Here is a 6,483-nt window from a genome sequence, read left to right on the forward strand (position 1 = left end):
TCGCTGATGGTATGGGAGCCTAACCTGAATCTAATCCTAAGAAAAAAAATTAGACAAAACCAGAATGTAGAACATTCTATAAGACAATTGACCTGGACTCTTGAAAAACAAACAATGTCATAAAAAAATGGATTTATGTGTGCATCAGTGGAGGGGAGGTAACCATGATAGATTAAGAAGAGACAAAACAACAAAATGCAATGCATGCACTTGGCTTGCATTCTGGGTGCTAAAATGTAAAAAAGTTGTCAAAGATATTTGGGGAACAATTGAGAAAATGTAAACAGGGACTTCATAGTAAATATTATTCAATTGATCTTAATTTAGATCATCAGAATTATGTAGTAGTAAATAGATAGGATAGACACATTGACACACAGATGCACAGATAGAGACAGATAAATAGAATGTGAATGCACCAAATTCTTAACCATTGGTGAATGTAGGTGAGGGTGTAACGGAGGTTTACTTTATTATGCTTTCAACTTTGTTGTGTGTTTGAAATTTGTTCAAAATAAATAATTGGAGAAAAGTACGGAGAAACATCAGCCTTGTTCCGCTCCTTCTTTGCTTCATTAGTTACTGTCCAGGTCCCTGACCCTCAGAAGCCCCATCCGGCGGGGCTGAGACTGCGTGTTGGGAAGTGGCCATATTGTCATCAGGTTGTTTGAAATGGAGGTGTTTTGTGCAGAAAAGGTGATGTACCCAAGCTAGTGGGGGAAGGCAGGACGGAGGGAGGGCGGTTGCCATGGAGCCCTGGAGGGCCCTCTTCACCGGGCTTGACGCTTGTTTATATTCCAGAGAGACGATGTGGGTGGAAAGGGGAGAAAAGGAAGGGTGGGGGCTTAACTTGCTCTTACAGCTTCACCCGCCCACGGGGCTTATTATCCTTGATTGCCTGTTTTCTACTTTCTGTTGCCATGGAGACGGGCTAAACCGTGACTCTCCTCAGATTTACGCACTTGGCTGGCCGGATGCCTATCCCCACTTACCTGCTGGGTCTCTGCCTACTGATTGCGTCTGTGCGAAGGCGTGTGATTAACTAGATGGCTGGCGTGAGGCTGCGGCGGAGGCGGTGAGGTCCTCTGGGGGTTTATGACAACAGAGCCGCTGTCAGCCTCATCACCCAGCCCGGCAGCTGAAATTTGGAGATCTGTGCAAGGCGGGGGGCTGGGGAATGGCATGCTATGTCCCAAGGTCATGCATGCTGCGATGGATGCAGCCTGGTCCATACGAGCACGTTCCAAAATGTGGACCCGGTACCCCTGGGTAGGAACATGTTGAGACTCCTAGATACAGATTTGTCCCCAAGAACAGATCATGGGAACAACCCCCTTGGAGGGACAAGAGCAGGCACGTCTGCGCTGAGGACGGACTTCACTGAGGACACCATAGTTTTCTTTCACATGAGGAGGTCCTCCTCTTAAGCGCTGGGAGAAAGTTTCTAGAAACCTTGTGGCATATGAAGAGCATATAGGATTTTCCTGGTGTCCGTGTCCCCTTCCTGGTGCAGGGAACCCATGGGGGTGTTACAGGCGTGGGAGAGCAGGAGAGGGATGCTTCTCTGCCATTCTTTTGTCTGCCTCTCCCTGTAAATGACCCCATGCTAGTTTGTCCACCATTTGGTGGCCGCCACAAAGTCCCTGTGGAAACATAAGGAAATATTTCCGAGATTCCGGAAGGCTGGAGGGGTCCCTCTTTTAGACATAGGTGCTGCCCCTAAGACTCAAAAAAGCATTGGAATGAATTGAGCTTTGAGGTATATAAACATGGGTGCTGGCTTTGTAGGTATTTTGATTGAGAGGCTGAATCTTAGGAAATTCTCCCCAGACCTGAGAGATAGGAGCTATGTTCCATCTCATACATTTTATTGAGATACAATGGATGTATATCATTGTGTGAGTTTAAAGGTACAACGTGATGGTTTGATACACGTATGTCAATGATCACCAGAATAAGTTTAGTTAACACCTCCAGCACCACCATGTACATTTGTTATCATTGTCGTGAGAACATTTAAGATCTCTCTTTGCAACTTTCAAGTATAAGTATACTTATTCTGAACTGTAATCCCCATGTGCTGAATTACACCTCCAGAACTTGTTCATCTAATAACTAGACATTTTTACCCTTTGACCAACATCTCCCCACATCCCAAACTCCCTAACCCCCAGCCACCACCACTCTACTCTGTTAATATGAGTTCAGCTTTTTTAGATTGCACATATATGTGAGATCACACAGTATTTGCCTTTCTCTGTCTGAGTCATTTTACTTATCATCCATGTTGTCACAAATAGCAGGACTTCCTTCTTTTAATATGGCTGAATACATTCCCTTATATACATATACCACCTTTCCTTTTTCCATTCCTCCATTGATGGACACTTAGGCTATTTCATGTCTTTGCTTTTAATGGAAGATGCTGCAGTGAACATGGGGATGAAGATACCTCTTCAAGATAGTGATATCAGGGCCAGCCGAGTGGCGCGTTGGTTAAGAGCTGGCTTGGGATGCCAGCTCTGAGCAGCAGGGTCCCAGTTTGGATCCCACATGAGGGCCAGTGATGCTACACCCTCTACAGCTAAGATGGTGAGTAACAGCTCAACCTGGAGCTGGACTGTGGTTAGTCAGCGGCAATGGTGTAGGCTGCAGTGGAGCTGCAGTGGGCTGCCATGAGCTACCATGAGTGGCCAGCAGCTGCCATGAGCTGCCAAGAGCAGCTGTGAGCAGTGGTCCAGAGGCCGGCGACTGACTGCCTCAGCCGGGAAGAGCGCAATGATAATACCAACGTGGGACAGTGCAGCAACGTCCTCCACAACTATATTGAAGAACAAAAAGGACAGCAACTTATCTGTTCCCCTGACCCAATTCCCCAATAAAATCTTTAAAAAAAAAAAAGATACTGATTTCATTGACTTCAGATATAGTATATATACCCAGGAGTGGAATTGCTGGGTCATGAGGTGATTCTATTTTTAATTTTTGGAGGAAACTCCATAAAACTCCATACTGTTTTCCGTAGTGGATATACCAGTTTATATATTTTTATTTTTATTATTAGTTTCAGGTGTACAAAACAATGTAATAGTGAGATCTTTACACCCTTCACAAAGTGATAACCCCTTTCCCCCAATCTACTACCCCTCTGACATCGCATATAGCTGTTACAATTCCATTGCTTCTATTCCCTATGCTGTACTCCACATCCTGTGACTAAATATATTTAATTATAGTTGACATTCAGTATTATTCAGCTTCAGCTTCAGGTGTACAGCGCCGTGGTCAGGCATCTACACTGTCCATAAAGTGGTCTTCCTAATAAGACATATTCTTTTTTTTTAATTAAAATTTATTGGGATGACAATGGTTAGTAAAATTACATAGGTTTCAAGTGTACAATTCTGTAATGATATGTGGGATATGAAACTGAAAGCAACAAAGGAACAAGACAAAGAAAGAAACAAAAACTCATAGACACAGACAATAGTTTAGTGGTTACCACAGGGTAAGAGGGGGATGGTATATGAGGGTAAACAAGGTCAATTATAGTCTACCAACAGTGTACAAGAGTTTCCTCTTCTCCAAATCCTTGCTGACACTTATTACTTCCTGTCTTCTTTTTCTTTTTGATTCTCATTAATTCCTTTGTGCCCCAACTTACTGTCATTATCACAATATATGTTAGTACAATTGAACTATTTTGGCAAAGAGACATACAAGGGCATAGACGGAAATGTTTTGAAAGGGGCAAAAGGGCAAAAGTGGAGAAAACATGTCCTGTTGCTTGCTGGGACACATCCTCATTGTAAGGTTTTGGTGGTCTGTGGAACTCCCCTGCCTGGAAGTCAGTACCCAGCCTTTTTTTGGGGTGGGGGGCAAGGAACAGTGTGTTTTCCAGGACCCATCAGCTCCAAGACAAGTAGTTGTTTCAATCTATTGGGTTGTCAGAAAAATCATGACGCATTTTTGCAATGAAAAACATAGAAAAACTACATTATGACTTTTCTGACAACCCAATAGTTGTGAAAGGCGCAACTCAGTGGCCCATGTGGGGATCAAACTGGCAACCTTGGTGTTATGAGCACTGTGCTCTAATCAACTGAGCTAACCAGCCGCTCCAGTACCTAGCTTTTTGATGGCTAAGGGTTAGGGTATAAGAATAATGAGTTGTGCAGCTGCTCATCTTGTGAAACCAAAAACGTATTTGATATAGTCCATCCTATTCCCATGTCTCTGCATCAATCATATCCCCATGCCAAGATAACAAGTGCCTGTTGCTATTGTTATTTTCAAATGCAATGAAGTGTAATTTCAGGACACTTTTGGAGCCCATTACCCACCACCTTCCCCAAGACCCCCACCTCCTCTCAGAATGATGCCTTTCTATTCCTTTTTGTGTTGCTTGTACAGGAAAACAAGGAGAAGCTAGCATGAATTTGACATTCAGGTACAAAGAAGGCTGTATTAAGTCAAAGATGATATTTAAATTGCATCAGTGAAAAAAACCCAAGGCTGAACAGTTCAACTGCTTGTAAAACTGATTTAGAAAAAGAAAAGTTACAAGAAGCTGACAACATTATTGTTAAAAGTGATGCTTTTTAACTTTTAAAGAGATTCTAAAGGTCTTAATCATTCCCAGTGGAGTTCTCTGCTGTCTTCCCATTGTAGTTGGAAAAAAGAGTCATAGGTCTAGAAATAATAAATCTTGTAGTTGATATGTGTGTTTTATGGTAATCTAAATAAAAATGTTCAGAATTTCTGTAATTTCTGAAGTGGAGTACTTTTCTGGAATATTCTGGTGGCAGGACATGTTGAGGGGCATTTGTTATGTCCTGGTGGGAAAGGAGAATAAAAACTATGCCCACTGTCTCACTTTTTCTTTCTTTTTAAAAAGTTTCTTTTTTACTTATTCCCACTCCCTATTCTCATCTCCTTTGGCAAACATCAGCTTGTTCTCTATATCTATGGTTCTGTTTCTGTTTTGTTTTGTTTATTCATTTGTTTTTTTAATTCCACATATAAGTAAAATCATATGTTATTTGTCTTTCTTGGTCTGACTTATTTCACTAGCACAATACCCTCTAGGTCCATCCATGTTGCTGCAGATGGCAAGATTTCATTCTTTTTTATGGCTGGGGAATATTTCATTATATATATATCATTTTCTTTATCCATTCATCTATTGATGGACACCTAGTTTGCGTCCATATCTTGGCTATTGCTAGTGCTGCAATGAACATAGGGGTAGCATATATCTTTCTAAATTAGTGTTTTTATTTTCTTCAGATAAATACCCAGATCTGGAGTGCAGTTCATAAGGTAGTTCTATTTTTAATTTTTTGAGGAACCTCCATACTATTTTCCATCGTGGCTGCACCAATTTACAATCCCACAACAGTGCACAAGGGTTCCCTTTTCTCCACATCCTCACCAGCAATTGTCATTTGTTGATTTATTGATGATGGCCATTCTGACAGGTGTGAGCTGGTACCTCACTGTGGTTTTAATTTTCATTTCCCTGATGATTAGTGGCTTTGAGCATCTTTTCATATGTCTGTTGGCCATCTGTAGGTCCTCTTCAGAGAAATGTCTATTCAGGTCCTCTACCCATTTTTAAATTGGATTATTTGTATTTTTTGGTGTTAATTTGTGTGAATTCCTTATATATTTTGGATAGTAACTCCTTACCAGATGTACCATTGCCTAATATCTTCTCCTATTCAGTAGATTGTCTTTTCATTTTGTCAATGCAAAAACTTTGCTGTGAAAGAACTTTTTAGTTTGTTGTAGTCCCATTTATTTTTTCTTTTGTTGACTTTGCCCAAGGAGACAAAAAGATATTGCTAACAGCCATGTCAGACAGTTTACTGCCTATGTTTTCTTCTAGGAGTTTTATGGTTTCAGGTCTAGCATTTAACTCTTTAATTCATTTTTATAAGATGTTAAAAAGTGGTCCAATTTCACTTTTATTTGCATGTCTCTCTCGTTTTCCCAACATGGAAGAGTGGTGTTATCCCATTGTGTATCCTTGCCTCTTTTGTCATAAATTAATTAACCATATAGATTGGGTTTATTTCTGGACATTCTATTCTGTTCCATTGGTCTGTGTGTCTGTTTTTATGCCTGTACCATGCTTTTTGATGACTATAGCTTTGTGATATAGTTGGAAATAAGGAAGTGTGGTGGCTCTGGCTTTATTCTTTATCAAGGTATTTTGTGATTCAATGTGAATTACAAGACCTTTTTCTATTTCTGCGAAAAATGGAATTTTGACAGGGATTGCACTGAATCTATCAATGGCTTTGGGTAGTGTAAAGATTTTAAATCATAATAACTATTATGATCCAGAAACACAGGGCATTTTTCCATGTACTTGTTTTTCTTCAGTTTCTTTCACCAATGTCTTGTAATTTTCAGTATGCATATCTTTCAGCTCCTTGGTTAAATTTATTCTTGAATATTGCATTGTTTTTTATGCTA

The sequence above is a fragment of the Hipposideros armiger genome, unplaced genomic scaffold, assembly GCF_001890085.2.
Source record: "Hipposideros armiger isolate ML-2016 unplaced genomic scaffold, ASM189008v1 scaffold_504, whole genome shotgun sequence".
NCBI lineage: Eukaryota > Metazoa > Chordata > Mammalia > Chiroptera > Hipposideridae > Hipposideros > Hipposideros armiger.